The sequence below is a fragment of the Cavia porcellus genome, unplaced genomic scaffold, assembly GCF_034190915.1.
Source record: "Cavia porcellus strain 051 isolate PalLab524CR breed Dunkin Hartley unplaced genomic scaffold, mCavPor4.1 scaffold_31, whole genome shotgun sequence".
In the NCBI taxonomy this organism is placed as follows: domain Eukaryota; kingdom Metazoa; phylum Chordata; class Mammalia; order Rodentia; family Caviidae; genus Cavia; species Cavia porcellus.
The window spans coordinates 5,645,966-5,664,190 of NW_026947514.1; the positions used below are offsets into that span (position 1 = coordinate 5,645,966).

Genomic DNA, 18,225 nt, shown 5'->3' on the forward strand with positions numbered 1-18,225 from the left:
GGAATACATGCTGAGGAATCCTTGCTCACTCACTCTGTCCTCTGCTTTGGAATGGCCTTCCCCAGGAGGACCGGGACCGGGACAGAGGAACGAATCACAACCACAAGTCTGTCGCTTGTAAAGTTTTTGTTTCAAATGATCTAAATGAAAAGAATGGTCTTTCCTTTTTAAGGTGCATTTAAAATCACTGCTTTTTTTTTTTTTTGCTCCATGGCAATAGAGCTTCCCTTCTCATGATCAGAATCATAAAAATGAGTGAGGTGACAATTTCTTTTTAAAAGGCAAAGCGTCTTAGGCCAGAAGTTATGAGAAATTAGATCGCGAGGGGGTGTCCTCTCCCTCTGTGAAGGTGTAAAGAGCAGCTTTCTTTTTCTATTTGGTTATCTTCTACCACTCAGGTCCAGTTTCCTTGCCTTAAAAAACAAGAACGGTTGTGAGTGCCACCAGCCAAAGGAGAGGAGGGATTCTGCACGGAAACCCCGCCTTTTCATGGAGACGCGAGGGAGGCTGGGAGCTGTTCATGGGGAAAGTTATAAATGTAATGATGCGAGGCCATGTGATGCACATTAATTCAAAAGGGCTCCTTTATTGGATTGCAATCTGATTGTGTTTACAAATATATAGCCAGAGGCTTTTAATTTTGGGGCAATTTCATTGTTCATAGATATATATCTGGCTACAGATATACATCTATGAAATTATGTGGTTATGTGTTTTAAATGGGATATGGCCCCTCTCCCGTAATGCAATAATATTCCTACCTTATGATCTACAGTTGCCCAAAGTTGGGACAATTTTATAACAATCTGATTTGAAATACAGTAATAGATGAAAGATGTAAATTATGTAATGTTTAGAGACCCGGCTGAAATTTGAATTCATTGGAACTTAGCGACTGCGGGAGCTAATAAGGAGGGACTTTATGAAATCACCCAGCTAGGGTTCTGCTTGCATTCCGAGCCACTTCTTGCCTCTTTGCTGTTTATTTTTCTTTTGAGCCCAAGTTCAATAAATAAACCCAACTAACAATTAAAAAGTCCCCAAATGATTCTAGATTGAAAAATGCAAAAATAGCCTGGCTGGCAGCGCACTGGCAGTGGAGTTTGATTAAACTCCCTAATTGCATTCACAGGAGTGGGCAGGCTCACAATTCGCTCGCACTTACAGCCCGAGCTGCTCATGAAAAACTTCAATTACCACTAAAAATGGGACACACTCACAATGCTTAAATGCCCTTCCTGTCTGAGAGCTGCCTTCTAAGCCTCGCACACCTGATGTGGGTGAGATCCTACTCTGTCTCCTCATGAACTCGGTGGGTGGTTCACTTTCCTACCCTGAGCCAGCAGCCCCAGTGTCCCCTGGCCACAGCCTGGACCTGTGACCTGCTTGGCCAGGACGACTCTTGCTGGTCTCGGGCTGCTGTCTGCCTTAGGGAGAGGGAGAGCTGGCCCATGGGAAAGGTCCGTGTGGGGAGAGGGGAGCCAGGGTGGAGGAAGGAGCCAGGGGGGCTCCTTGGAGGTCTTCATGGGATTCGGCTTTGCTGTGGAAGGTGGGCGGACAGGAGCAGGGTGCAGGGTGGCTGGCTGGGGGCTGTCCAGTTTCACACACTGCCTTGCAACCAAATGACCCCTGATGGCTCAGGAAGGTGAGCGCTCACTCATGAGGCTGGGCTCAGACTGTGTCCCTGCAACCCAGAATCAAACCTCATCTGTCTCTGCTTTATCTCTTCCACTCCAGGACCACTGGTTCCCCTGTACCTTTGTGAGTGCCCCGGGCACAGCCCAGCTTTGGGATTTCTCTGCATATCGCAGGCGAGCTATGCAGTGGTCCCTGGCGAGCTTCCAGTGTGTCAGCCCTGCCAAGCAGCTCCCTACGCCGAAGCCCTCCCTGGCTTCTCCCCTGCCGCATCCCCCTCCCTCCAGGAAGCACAGACCACACAGGCTGGGGCAGGAGCCTTCTGTGCCCATTTAGCTGGAAAGATACCTTCACCCTTTAAGCGTTTGCTTTCCCACCTAGAGAATGGAGCTAAATCTGTACATAAAATTGCTAAGCAAAGCACTTGGAAATCCAGAAGGTGAAGGCGGCTACCTGTAGCATTGTTGTAGCGTGCTATAGGCACTTAATATGTATGGGGTACGATTAAAAATATGATGAATGTGTACATTAAATAGAGTTGTTATAGTAAGGAACAGATCTCCAAGAACCCCCCAGTGTTCCCCTTCTCTTCCAGCACGCTTCTCCTAACTTTTTTGTCCCTTTCTGAAGCAGTTCTGGAAATCTTCTTTCCTGAGTGTCTTTAGCTGGACAGTTGCAGCTGCCATGGTGTCCTGAGTCGATTCAAACCATTGACCTTTCATGGTCACTTTGACTTTGAGGAAGAGCCAGAAGCCACATGGTGCCAGATCGGTGGATAAAGTGGGTGAGGACCCTGCAGCGTTCTTAGGAGCCTGCCTCTCCATGGCTGGCGCCCGGCAGCAGCATTTCCATATTTATGATCACCTTTCATCTGAATTTATTTCCCTTTTCTTTTCTTTGAGTCACTCTGTTCATCTAATTTCTCTCACTGTATCCGCCCAGCCCTCGCTGTCACTATGTGACAGATTGGACCATGCATCACTTTCCCATGCGGTTTATTCTGAGAGACGCATCCTTAACTGAGTTCCCAGTCATGAGAACCTCACAGAGTACACTCCCACAGAGCAAGATGGTCACCATGTCCCAAGGTGATATGACCTGGTGGGCCCTGCTTCCCACAAGCCTTCTGTGGGTGACGGAAGTGTCCTTGTGGGGTGTGGGGTGTTCTGCAAGGGCTGGGCATGGTTTGTGTGTCTTACACCCAGCATCACATCTAGATCTCCATGCCCTTAGGTCCCCTCTTCTCTGTGCCTTACCTCAGTGCCCATCTCCTGATGTATGGGTGCCCCAGACAGCCCGGATTCCAGCCTGGCCTTGCTTTCTCCTGGGGCTGGACCTGGGTATGTGGGAGTCCTCTGGGGGAGGGCCAGACATCTGCCTGCAAGGCTGGACCTTAAACTTCGATACTGCCTGCCACCTCCTCTGTGGGTGTTCCCACCCGGCCTCTGCTCAACCCTCTGACCCTCTGGGCAGCAGCTTCCATCTGGCCTGGCCTTGAGTCTCACATGGTCCTGAGCCGTGGACCCTCTCAGCCCTGCCTGTTCCACAGTCCTTGTCCCTTGGGCTGTCATTTGTCATGGTGGTGGCTCGCCTGAGCCTACCCAGGTGTGGAGTATCGCTCTGCCTCTCTGCCACTTCATCCACAGCTCCTTCCTGCCCACTTCTGCTGCCCTTTCTGCTCTCGTCTCCTCCTCCCTCCAGTCACCAGGTTCTCTTTTCCCTTCATCTCCAGCCAGGCCCCTTGCTTTCTACAGCAGCTCCCAGCATTAAGATCTGCAGAAGCGGTCACTGCCTTGGCAGGTCCACTTCCTAGGTCTTTAATGACATCACCAATTCCCTCTGCACAAAAAGGATATTTTCACAGGTTCTAGGGGGAAGAAGAGGAGGAGGATGAAGATGAGGAGGAGGAGGAAGAGGAAGAGGAGGATGGAGGGGAGACATCTTCAGGGGCCAGGATTCAGTCACCTGTAGAGATGGCGACTTCCACCCCCCAGTAGGCCACCTCGAGGCTGGTGGTGCTCAGCTCAAATGGATGAAGGCTGGGTCCTTAGCCCGATGTGCTTGGCCAGAGCCCTGTTGATAAGACAGCCCTGTTCTCTTCCCACTATGGAATCCTCTGCTATGCTTTCCTTCTCAGTCCTGTGCCTGGGCCTCAAGGTGGCTCTTCCCTCCCCTCTCCTCAATGTATCACCACCCTCTTAGAACTGCCCCTGTCCTGGCCATACTCAGCCCTGACCTCCAAGGTGACCACACAGGGTTTGCATTTCCAGGGAAGGCTGATCCTCTTGAAACACTGTTGCACCCTTTGCCCAGGTTCCTCGCTGAGTAGTAGATGAATCCCCACCAGCTCTTCAGAGAAAGACCCTAAACCCTGTCCATGATTCTCCAGGCTCCACTTGGCCTGGCTCCCCCGTGCATTGTGTCCAGCCTCGTCTCAGCTGGGGCTGCTTAGTTCCCCTGGTCTCCTTGCAGTCCCTCAGGACGCCTCATCCCGGCCTGTGCTCAGGGCTGCCTGTTTCTCTGCCCAGTGGCTCTGTCCCCTCCTGTGTGTACCAGCTCTCACCTCCTTGCCTCCCAGGAACCAGTCCTCTCAAGTTCTGTTCCCAAACCTTTCCCAACTCTCCAGAGGATGTCAGAGCTCCCACAAACAGGTGCTGGCGGCTCCGTGGACCTTTGCAAACTCTCCCTAGCACCTCACATGGTTTGTGTCATGCATTCATTTGTGTAGCTGCATGCTGATTTTTGATTCTTCTCCTGGAGAAGACAGACAACAAGGTAGATGCTGTGATTCATGACACAGCTGCCCCTGTGGGACCACAGCACTCACTTCCAGATGTTGGGGTTGTTAGTCAATGCAGACCTACATCCATGCACCTTTCTACAAACTGATGTTGGCCCATGGTGCCCCATGTCCAGTGACTGAACTACAAGAGGATGAAGATCTGGTCTTTTAGTCTAAATTCAGGACACTTCTGCATGGTGACCCCAGATCCAGCATTCCCCGTGGGATTAGCTGAGACCTTCCCTGTGACTGCATGGAAATTACTACATGGAATTTCCTACCTGAAATTCCATCCTTGGTTTAACACCCAGGTGCCCATTCAACACCCAGGGATGTAGGAGTGGACCTCAGATGCAGACTCTAGACTGAGATTGGAGCTGGATCACCCAGACCTAGTCCTGGTTGGCCTGATGACAGCAAAGACCCCATCAGCGATCCCTGGGTGAAAGGCCCTGGCATGTTAAAGAACACAATGATTCAAACTCGTGCTGTAGGTGAGGTGGGATAGAGCACTGGAGAGAGGGATGCACTGCAGGTGCAATTTCTCAGGTACGGAGGGAAGATGGTAATTAGATGTATTATGCAATAGTCGCTGGGGGGCAACCAATGGCTTACAGAGAGACAATGTGAGACTGAGAGTGATTAATCACCAATTAAGGGCTAAGCGTGAGAGCCTGAGGGCAGTGTATAAAGACACTCATCCTCCTGGAGGGCAGAAGAGTTGAGGATCACACCATAATTATAACAGCAACAGCCAGTTCCAGAAGAACTTCTTCTTAACCCTGCAGGCCTGCTATGCCTAGTCAGATCCCAAATAAGGAGGGAGCAGGCCATCCTCATTTAGTACCTTCCTTTCTCTAATCCTGCTTCCCTTACCCCTTTAAGTTAAATTTTTCCTGCGGGAAAATGGAGTGGGTTATTGCTCAAGCCAGCACCAAATCAATGGAGATGCTGGCTGACTAAATCATAACACAGAACAGGAGACACAGGTGGGGATAAGGAGGGTGGGATGCTGTTGTGATTGGAGGGTTACAGGTGTGCCTGAAGTCTGTCTTATTGACCTTCCTCTTATAAGTTCTTCCAGGAGAGGAGACCATCAAGAATCCTGGGGCAGCTGTTCCCAGATGGAGTAAACGCAGCACATCAGGCAAGTCCTGGCAGCACAAGGGGTGGACTGTAGCGCGTGCTGTGATAAGCAGCTAAGATCCCACTTCAGGACCAGGCATGCAGTTGTTCAATGCCTGGAAGTTTGACTGTCATCCCTCTCTGAATGTTTCCTTCTACCAAAAGAAGCTCCTTTGCCCAAGGTCACTCACCTTCTCCAATGTCCTATCAACGCAAGGCTGCAAATGCTCAGCCGTTTCCACTTGATGTGGAGCACCCCTGATGGTCACCCTCAGCCCCAGAGCTAATTTCCTAGAAAATTACCTACACCTTCCCTTGTGGCTGAATGGTGGGAGTTAAGCTTTTCCTTCAGCCTAGTTCCTTGCTTCCTCTCCACCTTCCTGTTGTGCTGTTCCCAAGGACACTCTCCCATCGCCCACTCCCTGAAACTCTCAGAATCTATTTGTTTCCCAGGGAGCCCACTTTTGTACTCATTGTGATCTGGCGGTCTTGTCCCCTCTGTCTTGTCCTGGGTTTTTCTCTAATTACAAGGTTCTCACTTACTGGACTGGCTCCAGACTCTCTGAGGATGCTGCTGTGATTCTGTGCCTGCCACTTTTTACCCAGGACCTGTTCCCACCACCTGCCTGTGTACTTTTCTCCAGCCTCTCCTGCCTGGACCATGCAACTCTAGAATGAGTCCTCATCCTGCGGGGAACCTGCGCGGAGGCCAGAAGAGGAATCATGAGCTTGCTGAGGGAGAAGGTACAGAGGTGAGGCTCACCAAAGTGCAAAGCTCATGAGTTTCTAGGGCTTCCTTTCCGTTAGGAATCCTTTGTTCCTCAAAGCCACTCTCCTTGGGGAATGACAGGAAGAGGGAGCAGGGTGCTGGAGTAGGGGCAGGGCTGGGGGTTGGGATGGGGTGAGGGATGAGCCCCCTCCTTTTTTAAAGATAGGTGGGAAGATGACTGGATCCCCCAGAGTGGCCTCACCAGGAGTTTCTGGTAGCTTCTCCTACAGCGCCTAGAGTCCATGGTGAGTTAGACCACAGTGGCTGGAAGGCCAGGCCAGTTAAACATCTCTGCAAGTGTCTGTGTTTGATGAAGTCCCCAGTGAGTTTCATTTTTCCCTTTTTGGCTACTTCTCTTGCTAATTTCCAAGCCTCCTATGCTTTGAGGAATCTTTAAACTGCGTGATTTGGATTCACTTACACATAGCTCATCCAAGTGCTATCCCAACGGCTTTCATAAGCCGTTCTGTTTTTCTTCCTTGGTCCAATGATTTACCCTTCTGTGATGCAAAAGTGACTTGCACACTAAGAAAGAGTTCAGGTTCCTTCCTGAAGGCAGACCGTCCAGGGTCCTGGTGAGATTTCGGAGTCGGCACGTCATCTTCCAGGCTGGTGATTTCTAGGCTTAACTGTTCATGAGAAGCAAAGGTGTTTTGGAAGGAAGCGACGTTTCTTCTTTCAGTTGCCGTAAGAACCTGCAGTATGAAAGGAGACTGAAGGTGGCTGGTTGTTTCCCCGACTTGTGGCTTTGCTGCAAAGGCCCCTGGGAAGCCCTTTTCTAGGTGCTTTACCATTCTGGCCAACCACATCCTGCAACTCCATGGGCAGGGCTAGACCCGAAGCAGCAGACTGCAGGGCTTGCTTCTCACTGGAACACACTGGTTGGTCACAGCCACCAGGAAAGGACAGGTCAGGAGCAGCTGTGACAGTTTGCAGGCTGACCTGGGGGGAGGAGTTAACTGAGCCTCTTCATGCTGTGGTGTTCTCTCACCCGCTGGCCCTCTAGGAACACTGATGTGAGATCCTTGTGCTATTTACAGGCAGGGGGGCACTTTCTGCCAGTTCCAAAGGCTCTTCCTTCCTCCTGCAAATGTCCAATGCCTCATTCCTGTGAGGATGCAGCATGCTTTGGATAGAAATGGTACAAAGTGGGTTCAGTGCCTGGGACCCGTCCTCACATAGCTTCTGAACTTGCTGTGTTTTTAGGCAGGCAACAGCTTAGTTCAGGGATGCTCCCTGGACCTGCTTGTGGGCCAGGCTGAGTGGTGACCAGGGACACTGCTGAGACCCTTGGAAGTCACATTGCCCTGAGGACAATGGAGCAAAGCAGGTATTGTGATTGTTTCAGGCAGCTACATCGTGTGAGGGTCTGGTCCTCACTCCGGGCAGCAGGGTCTGGTTTCTCTTCTTGCCTGATCCAGCCACCACGGATGCACAAGGAGTCCTCTTTTCACCTTACCCAGGTGTCTTCCAGGGCCTTGACCCTGCATGATGGGGAAGCACAGTTAATGGTCAGAAGAATCGAGAGGGAGCTATGTGCTGTGGGCTGGACCCACTGTCCTTTCTAACTGAGGCATGACAGTGGAGCTCACCAGAGGTCATTCAGTGGACACAGGCTGGGATCTGTGTGGCCACACTGTGTGTGTGTGCATCTGTGTGTGCACATGTGTGTACACACACAGATGCATGCACAGGTGAGAGAGGCTGAGTTGCTCCGTGTGGAAGACATTCGGGCTGGGCTGGCAACACCTTGCAACTTCTTCCCAGCAAGAACTAACTGTAGGTTGATTTCTTCTTCCCCTTCCATCCTTTCTTCCTCCTTCCTACCTTTGTTCCTGTCTTCTTCTTTCCCTCTGTTTCCCTCCTTCCTCCAGCAATTGGTACTTTTTTCCATGTGGCCTGCATGGCTTGTTTGCAGGCTGGCTGGAACCCTCTGCCTGACAAGGGAGAGTCTGTGTGCAGAGTTCAGAGGCCTGAGCCAGGGAGCCAGCCCGAACTACAGTGGACTCCACCCCTCTGGTCACTGGGGAGAATACGATGCCCATAGCCAGTAAATGCATCACCGCATGTCTTATAATTTCTTGGCAGTAGAAACGGGATTTGAACCCAAAACATTTTTTTTTTTCATAGCAGTTTGGGATACAGTATCTGGGGAAAAAAGAAAAAAAATACACAAGTAACTTATAATCACCTTAATTTCCTATGACTCAGAATTAACCATTTATCTCTCCTCACGGTCATTTCAGTGGGACTTCCCAGGCATCCACGTGGTTCTCTGGCAAGTGCACTTGACAGAAAAGGAAACTGAGGCACCCAATGTAGCAGAGGCTTGGCTGGAGGCTTCCCAGAACTTTAGATGGTATGCAGAGGTTCTCCTGATTTTCTTTGTTCAGAAGATCCGGAGGGTTATGTGTGTGTGTGCGGGAACTATCCTGCAAGCCATGGGGAGTTGCAGACCCTTTGGAAACCAGTAGAACCTTGCAGACCGCCTCTTGTGGGTACGGCTCACATCCTGGTCCCTTTTATTTTCTACAGAAGCAGTCATTATTATGAATTCAGTGTCTTCCTTTAAGTGTGTTTATGTGCATGCATCCATATAAAATACATTGCTTTGTTTTATGTCTAAACAGTTAGATGAACAGTGTTGTGTATCACATGGTGCAGACACTGGCAGCTTCTTACTGGTTCGCCCCTGGCGTGTCTCTGGAGCTGTTTGTGCTGATAGATAAGGATCAAACTCACTTCCCCACTGCAGCAGAGCTGATTCCTTTGCCGAATCTCAGCTGCCCACTGGCTCACTGGGATCATCCCCAGGCTGCATGCTCTGCCTGCCCTGAACTTCTGATCAAAGAACCTGGCAACCGGAAGGACTTCTCCCCACGACGTAAAGTTACTGGGGAGCCTGAAGCTAGGTCCCTTACCTGCCGCATGTCTCAGTTTGCTTTTCTGTCCTGGGCATGCATTTGCCAAAGAACTACATGGGTTACCAGGAAGTCGCAACAGAGCTCTGGCTGTCCCCCACGTAAGGGGCCGAGAGTGCAGAGGTGCATTTGAGATGGGACTCACTGCTCAAACTGCGCGTTGCTCTACTTCCTGTGCCATGAGAAGCCTGTTTGCATGTCAGGAAGGGTCTCCCATGAGTGAGGAAGTCTCACTTCACGGGTGAGGCCATTTCTAAAGTGGTTTCTAAGCGGGAGGGAAGGACCATTGGTCGGTGACGGGGCACATGTTACCTGCGTTAGCTTGTAAATTTTCACTCTGTGACGGGGACAATGCTGACCCTATTTGCAAACATGACAGCGGAGACACACAGAGGCTATGTAACCAAGTCCACGAGCCCCTCATGTCTGCAGGACTCCAGCGTCAGCTGCTTCCCTTCACTCTTGGCCAGAGAGGAAAAGTATTCAGCAATCTCCAAAGACGTGGGTTTTCCCTTTGGGTCCTGGGTGGAGAGTAATTTTGGCAGACATTCTTCTTGCTGAGCCAGATCCAGTCTTTCTTGGGGTTGGGTGTGATCATGTGACTTTCCTGGCCAGTGCTTGTGAGTCAAGCTGAGATCGGTCACTTCTGGGCTGGGGCATTTGTGAGCTGGTGTGAACCCTTCCCTCCTGCTTCCACTTCCCTGGCTTTGGTGGCTAGGGAAATGCATGCTGAGAACCGTCAGTTAGGGCAGCTCAGGGGCACTGTGACTGGGGAGTAAGTGCCTTTTGAAGCCGCAGACATGGAGAGTTGCTCGTTACTGTAGTGAGCCTGCCTGGTACTGACACATGTGGTCACGCTGTCCCTTGCATGAGGGGAGGAAGGAGAGAGAGCAGGTTGATAAGTGTGAGGACACAACCTTTTCTAGGTCTGGGGAACCTGGGCTGTGAAGGATGTTGTAGTATGAAGAAATCTGGCTTTGGAGATCACCTGAGCTACATCTGATGTCTCTTCAGGTTCCACTGTCTGAAAGGTGGATAGCAGAGCTCCTTCGGTGTCCCTCTTCGTGTCCCTGTGTGCACATGATGAGCTGTGATTATTATCTCACTGGACCAATGGAGTGAGCAGAGCTAACACCTATGCAGACATCCAGCCAGGTGCCCCAATCAACCCTCGATTGGTGGCCAGGACTCTTGGGAGATGCTCAGAAGAGACTCTGTGGTTCCACCTTTGAGATAGCAGACTTTTCTCCTGTGTTGCTCCCCTGATCTTTCTACAGACTCAGGAACCAGGGGCTCATTTGATACTCAGCAGATAAACAGACGAGCAGAAGGGTTTGGCCTTGTTAGCTCTGGGCACTCACTCTCTCTCCCCTCAACCCCTGGGAACTCCTGGAGGAGGGCCCAAGACATGTTCATTCATCTTTCCCCAGTGCCCAGCCGGTGTCAGTTCTCAGAAACATTTCCTTCAAGAGTGAGTCACCTTTGCCTTTAGAAATAACAGATCTGTGGGCCATTTCTCCCTAATGTGTAGGTGCCAAGCCCTGCCCTGGTTTTCTGGGTACCCTGTTTTGCCCAGCTAGCAGGATTCCATTCTGACCTCTGATTCTCTTTGGAGCCCCAGATCCAGATGCCCAGGAAGCTCACTGTCCCAGACCCAGAGCCACCCAACATTTCGTAACCGACTCTGGCAGCTCTCAGATGGTCCCCACACCTCCCTGATCTCAGGCCCCACCTGCAGCTGGCCGGGTACAGACCTCGGCAGGGGCAGGCTGGCAGCCGCTCTCTGCTTCCCAGGCAGACGTGTGTGGAGCAAGCCTGTTTATCAGACAACGCCTTGTAGCCAGAGGTGGTGGCTTAGCTGTGGCAGCAACGCCCGTGTTGCCTCACAAGCTGCTAGTTACTAAGATGTGCTCTCGGCCTCAGCGGGCAGATAAGCACCTGCCTTGGAGAGGGCCCTTGATCACAGGCTGATAAGCTCAGGAAAGGAAAAACACCACCACCAACAACAAGAAAAGGCTGAGCGACCCACCGTTGGAGGCTTTTTCATGTAGACATGGGTGTGTTGCTTGCCTTTGCCAAAACACAGAGTGATGCAAAAGCTCCGAATTTAATTGAATTCGGTGGTCACGCAATCACGGAACAGGAGCATGCTGGAGCTGGAAGGACGTGGGCACTGTCTGGGTGATCCCTTTAATCTTGCGGCTGAGGACACTGGGCCTGCAGAGCTGTAGTGGCATGTTCAGCATCTTTCTGGCAGAGGTTTGGCAGAGCTGGAGATAATCCTGGGTCTGTAGGCCTCCAGGTCTGCAATCTTTCCACTGCATGGGGTTGCATCACAGGCAGCCACCTAAGTCCTCAGTGTACGCTGCAGGTGGCATTGGGGGCTTTGAATGTCACCCTTGGCCTCTTCTGCCTCTAACCAAACAGCACATTCCACTCCCCCTGCTGGTGGGTTGACCAGTTAGCCCACACCAACAATGCAAACAGTGCCAGCTACTTCAGATCCCATTGTTTTGAGATATCTTACTTCTTATTCTTTTTTAAAAAAAATAGTCCTAGATGAGAGAGGTCACTTGATCTGGTAGTTCTGCTAAAGAAAACAAGAGTGATGATTGTAAAATGTCCAAGTTCCTGATGTCCCAGTTTTCCATCAGGTATCAGGGCACCGATGCAGGTGGAACCAGGCTCTGCAGGGCTCGGGGTCACCAAGTCCCACATTCTGCCTTCAGACCAGAAGTGGAGTCTGGTTAGCCTTTGTGACACTGAGAATGCCCTCATTGTTAGTAGCCACTCCAGACACAATGGGTCCGTGGGTGAATGAGTCATTGAGGTGGGGCGGAAAGGGTATTCATGCCTCAAAATGTATTTTCAGACTATGTGTTGCCTGTTTTTCCCTCTACAATGCTTTCTGGGTCTGACCTGCGAGCAGAGAGAAATAGAATAGTTTAAAATAGCTTCTAGATCAATGGAATAGAGCAACCAGGATGAACTCCCATTGCAAGAGTCATAACTGGGATGGCCCGGTCTTTGTCACTTGTGATGACAATGCGAAGTCAAACTTAGCTAAAACAGTTCCTGAAGCCATTTATCAGCTACAGCTCTGTGACTAAAACAGCGTAAAGTCAGATACATCTATAATAAAAAGCAATAGACTCTTGCCATGCCACCCTTCCTATTTGGTCATTGTGTTGCTATTTAAATTCTGTTAGCCATGTTGGCTTGTTTGCTTTGCTTTATCCTGGTCACATGTTAACATGTTAACACGCACACGTTCATGTTATTATTTTTGATTGGCCAAGTTTAGATATCATGTACTGAGCTGTAACCGATTGAGAATTTGGTCCTTTGGACCGTCCCCTCTTTCCTTTGACTCACATTGTGTACACGCACGTATGCGTGCACGCGGACAGACACCCTGCTTACTTTCTTTGTGAGCTGTGTTTGCATATTTAAATCACATATGCATGTGGTTTTTATCTATTTGCCTATTGAAATTCCATTTGACCCTCCAGGTAGGAAAGCGTACCGGCACCCCGGGCTTGCCCTCACCTCTTTCCCCTTCTGCTCCTCATTTCTGACACCTGTGCTTCTGTGTTTATGCTGTTTAGATATGACGTTTATTTTTTTATTGTGCAAACTTGTCTATCATCCTTTGTCCATAAAGTGATTCTAGAAGTTGAAACTTATGAAATGAATCGTGTTGCCTTCACGGGGACTCTACACGCTACGCACCACAGCCAAGCAGAATACTGCGATCACTCCTGTATTCGCCTTCATTTCTATTTTTCTTTAGTGTGGTCATTTCCTTTTTTCTTCTATCTAGCTATCTTGCTTACTTTTCTTCCTCTGTTTGGGCCTGTCACCTCCTTCAGCTATTTTAAAGTTCCAAAAGTAGATTCTGCTCGGGTTGACTTTAACTTGCAGGCCCCAGTGGCATCTGCCACTCTGAAGTCCACTAAAAGAACGCCTATCGCTTACCAATGTCTCTCTCACATCAGAGCACAGGGCTTCTACACACCCAGTAGTCTCTGGCATCCCAGGCTGTCTGGCCCGGTACCAGCTCTGCATCTGTCTGTCAGGACTCATTTCACTGGCTGGGCACATGGGAGGCAACAGTATGTGGGGGCTACAGTGCTTGCCCTGGACTGGCTTCCCCAACATGGGCAAAGGGAATCCTCAGCGTGTCTGCAAGTCTGGCTGGGATACCCAGGGAGCCCCTTGGGTCCCCGACTGGGAGGGCCCACCGCAGTCCCCTGCTTCTAAAGCCTCTGAGAGGGAAACGTTGCCCCATCCAGCCCCACGTGGTCCCATCTTTCCTCTTTCTTTCGATGGAGCTCTTCCCAAAGGGCATGAGAAGGAACTGGCTCGTTCTCGCAGGGCAAATCCCCCTAACTCTCCACTAAAAAGTCTTTTAAAGTAGACTTTTATTTGAGAGCAGTTTTGGGTTCACAAACAAAACTGAGCAGAAAGTACAGAAGGTTTCCTTGTACCCCTCACCCCCACCCCACCCCACCACCTGTCTGTCATCCGCATCCGCCACCAGAGCCTCACATTTATCATTGATGTGGTGCCACCCGCCCAGCGCCAAAGCGACAGCAGGTTCACTCTCGGTGTACCCTTCAGGAGTCTGCCACATGTCCTACACAGGTCCAGCCGTGGTGCGTCGGCCCACGTCAGTCACTGTCTTGAGCTCTGTCTGTCTGTCCATCCATCTCACTCTTTCTTTCCCCACCCCCAGCACTCACGGTCTCTGTTCTCACTCCAATTGGCCAGCTGCAGGTGGGACACACACAGCATCCTTCTCCCTCTGGCTGCCCAGGTCCTTCTTGGGTGGTCGCTGGACCGCACTCACCTTGAGCGATTCTTGGATCTACTGCGCATCTTTTTATTGTGTGCTCCTCCCCTCTCCATGTCATTTCCTTCCCTTCCCGCACCCTGGGGCCTCTGCACCTGCCCTTCTCAGTGTCTGGAACACTGTTTTCCCACCTGATTTGTGTCTTTTCCTTAAATCTTTGCTCAAATGAACTTTTAATGACCAGCCTCCCCAATCAGCTCTCTGCGCTGTCCCTTGCTAAGCTTTTCTCTGTAACATTTCACATTCAGAACCCTCTAAATTATTTTTATCCTTTGTCTTCTCCATGAGGGAGAGACTCTGTGTCTCTTTAATTCACTGTCATTTTCCAGAGCCGAGAACAATATCTGATACACCTGTGGTGCCCACGGGATGTAACTGAAGGTACCAAGGTGCAGCTCCTGGTACTTACCAGCTGCAGCCCTTGGCTTTTAGACCCAGAGAACCTATAGGATAAAAAGAAAAGAGCAGGCGGACGCTTCGAGGTCAGACCCCCTTCTGCTTCTGAACAATTTTGCAGAAATCTCAGAACCAAGAAGGGCACTGGCTGGGTCAAATGAAACCTCTGATATTCCTCATTTTGGGGGGAGGGAAGAAGGTGGGGACCAGGATTCCAACTCAGGAGCCACCTCGCTGGCCCCTTGTCCTAGTTTTTGAGGAATCTCCACACTGAATTCTACAGCACTTGCACCGGTCTGCACTCCCGCCCACAGTGGAGAAGGGCTCCCTTTTATCCACAGCCCCGCCAGATTTGTTATTGGTTGATTTCTTGATGTCAGCCGTTCTTTCTGGAACGAGACAGAACTTCAGTGTTGTTTTAATTTGCATCTCTCGAATGGCCAGTGACCTGAATATGTTTTCATATATTTATTTGGCATTTGTACATCTTCATCTGAGAAGTATCTGTTCATTTCAGATGCCCATTTTTGGACTGGGTCTCTAAATTTGGGAGGGTCTGATTTTTTTGGAGTTCTTTATGTGTTCTAGATAGTCCATTGAGGAATAGCTGGCAGAAAGTTTTACCCACACTGTGTTTTGTCTTTTTACTCTTTTGGTGGTTTTTCTTGCTGTGCAAAAAGTTTTTTTTTTTAATAAGATGCAATCCCAGTGGTTGATTCTTTGTGATAGTTCCTGTGAAAACATCATACCACAGTGATATATGCACACCCACATTTATAGCAGCACAATTTGTGATAGATAAATCTTGGAAACAGCCCAAATTTCCATCAACCAATGAATGGATAAAGATGTGTTTTTTTATTCAATGGAATACTACTCAGCCACTAAGAAGGGTAAACTTGAGCCATTTCTAGGTACATGGATGCATCTTGAGACCTTAATCTCAAGTGAAATGAATGGGACACACATGTGTGAATATCACATTGTTTCTCCGGGGCTGAGAAACTAAGAGCATAAACAAGGACCAAAATAATAGATATTATAAAATAAGGAAGAAAATGCTCAAATAGAAGGGGAACTGGTGTGTGTGTGGGGGATGGGTTGGAAGAAAGGAAAAGAAAAAATAAGAAGGAAAAGCGGAAACAAAGGGTTTGTAAACAGGAGGAGAAGAAGGGTGAAGGGAGGGCAGGGGCAGGCAGAGCGAAGCGGTCCCGCCATGGATCACACACAGGTAAAGTCCCCAAGACGAGCGTGGTCATTGTGCGCACCGAAATGTACCAATAACAATTTCAGAAAAATCTCAGGATCAGTTTTAGCCCAGAGGGATGATAACGTACTTCTGCCTCCCACTCGGTCACCTCCTCCTCCAGCCTCTTTGGTCCAGAGCCCAGAAGACGCGGTTATCAGCTGCACCAACCCAACTCAGTCATTTTACTGAACTGGTGTCCAGTGGTCCAGCGCAGAGTGGACATGCATGCTGGAAACAGATACTGGGCGGTTGCATCTGGCTGATGTCAGCGAGTCCCGCCCCCCTCAGCATCCGGGTCTCTAGGAGCGGAGTGGTGTCACCGAGTGTCTGATGCCCGCACCCCTCAAAATGGCTCAAGGCCAGCAAGGACTGATACTGGGGGATGAGGTGCTGTCCCGAGGGGACATCCTGCCGCTGCCCTGTGAACAGTCCCGTCTTCCGGACACGGTTTAGGAACACAGAACGTGGAGGAGGTGTCACCAGAAGACGTGTCTCAGGCTTTCCCCGAACTGTTACTATTGCTTTGAAGAGAACCTTACCTTGTGTGGCCAGGGGACGTTGTTTGCAGCTGTGAGCAGGAGGGCGGAGCCCGAGGCCTGTGGGGGAAGCTGGATGGAGGAGCTGGCCCTGCATCCTCCTCTTGGTGGAGGGGGAAGGTGCAGCCAGCAGGAGGGTGTGAGAGCCGCTGAGGGGGTGAGGACAGGCACACAGCAAAGGGGGTGTGGCCAGAGCAGGAGGGGTGCTGCAGTGTGGGCACCCCAGTGGGTGATCTGAGGACCCCTGTGCTCCACCTGAGGGCCGCGGTGTGTGCGTGTGGGCTGGGTTCTGTAGGGTGAGGATTTTCTCCCGAACTCACATCTTTCTTCCCCTTTGCACAGGCTTGGAGCTCTGCAAATGCAAGGCCAGGTGTTCCAGGTCACCAGGTGTCCCAGGGCGAGGCAGTCTTTGCAGCTCTTCTTCCCTCCGCCCCACTGGGGTTCAGCCCTCCAGCTCTGCGTTCTCTCCCCTGTTGCAGAAAGTGCTCGAAGAGCTGGGCGCACATCAGCTTGAGTCTCCCACAGCCTGGCCAGCTCTCCTCCTGGAAGCAGACTCTGGCCCTGACTAACGCAAAGGCAAGGTGCTCGGCTGCCTCAGTTTCCCTGTGTTAATAACGGAAGGAGTAAGTATTTCTCTGCCAACCTCCTGGGAAGATCCAGCAAGAGTAAAGCACGAGACTGGCTTACAATGATTGCAAAAGCTCCCTTTGCATCTGGTCTCTTTCAGCTCTCGTGTCAGGGGAGAGATTACTGATCTCATCTTTCAGCCAGAGGTTAGCAGCACAGAAAAAGTCCATGACTATGACAGTTTCCCTAGGACTCTAGTGAGGATGATCCTCACATCTCTTTTCCAGGCTTCTCCTCAGCCGGAGGAAATCTCAGGATGACAGCAAGAATGTCCCCTCCCACGGGCCATTCCCTTCTGTCTTAATGCAGTCTGGCTAAGAGACCAAGATTAAATCGTGGCTCCTCCGCTGAGCTGGGAGATGGTCCCCCGCCCTGTGCTTTCTCCCCAGCTCCCCTCCTTAGGGGTAAGGGAGGGAATGCAGACTTAGGGTGACCCGTAGCAAGGAAGGAGAACGGGCACCTAGAGATGCCTGCATGAGCAGAGGATTGAAGCCCAAAGAGAAAGGGGTCTGGCTCGTGATCTATAAGACACTGAGTCTGGTACAGTCGCAAGGGCAGGTCTCAGTCCCCAAGTCTCAGTCGGCTGTTGTCACATCAGAGCAGAAGGGAGATGAGCCTCCTGTCCGCTCACTCTGAGAAATTACTTATGAGGGGTCACGTTCCTCCCAAGGCCATCCAAGGAAGGGGAAAGACAAGAGGAGAAAGACGAAGAAAGAGGAAGGGAGAAGAGGCAACCATAGACCTGGCGCTTGACACTAAAGGCTTAACATCAAATGCAGGCAGAAATCATTTCCACAGTTTTATTGGCCATTCCGGACGCTTCATTTCAAAGGGAAAGATTTGAATTCACAGACATCACGTTGGCTTTGTTCTCTTGCCCTCCAGCCTTTGGTGCCAGTGTGGACTGTACTACCGGGAGAGGCTGAGATCAAACCCCCTCTCCACTTCGCTCCTTGCCCCAGAGCTGGCCCTTGGCGTGCTTAATGAAATCAGCTTTGCTATAGATTGACAATGCCCTGTCAATTATAATCATTTATCTTGGCAAGCAGAGCATTTGAACACTTGAAAGAGCAGGGGATTCAGCCGGCTCGGCACAACCAGAATAAAATTATACTGCACGGTAATCAGAGCGCGAGTATATTGCTCACATAAAATTTTACTTTAGCTGTCAGAGGGACCGATATGATCTTACGTCTCATTTTCTGCCTGTAGGGTGCTTGCAGTTCCATTTGGGTCACTTTGCAATGACTGGGATACAACAGGGGTTTGCACAGCCTGCGTCAGTGGAGGAGCAGTGCATCATATGGGGAAGGGTGGGTGGCTTGTCGCT

At 50.5% G+C, this 18,225-nt stretch overlaps 1 long non-coding RNA gene across 2 annotated transcripts; it reads left to right on the top strand.

Annotated features, from left to right (window-relative positions):
• Positions 1-5,857: 5,857 nt before the first annotated feature.
• LOC134474194 (uncharacterized) lies at positions 5,858-18,019 on the top strand. Of its 2 annotated transcripts, XR_010044858.1 has the most exons (3): positions 5,858-6,294; positions 16,611-16,891; positions 17,566-18,019. It is a non-coding gene; the product is annotated as an uncharacterized LOC134474194 (long non-coding RNA). The 2 variants fall into 2 exon arrangements; XR_010044857.1 differs by having other exon boundaries at positions 16,611-18,019.
• Positions 18,020-18,225: the final 206 nt, after the last annotated feature.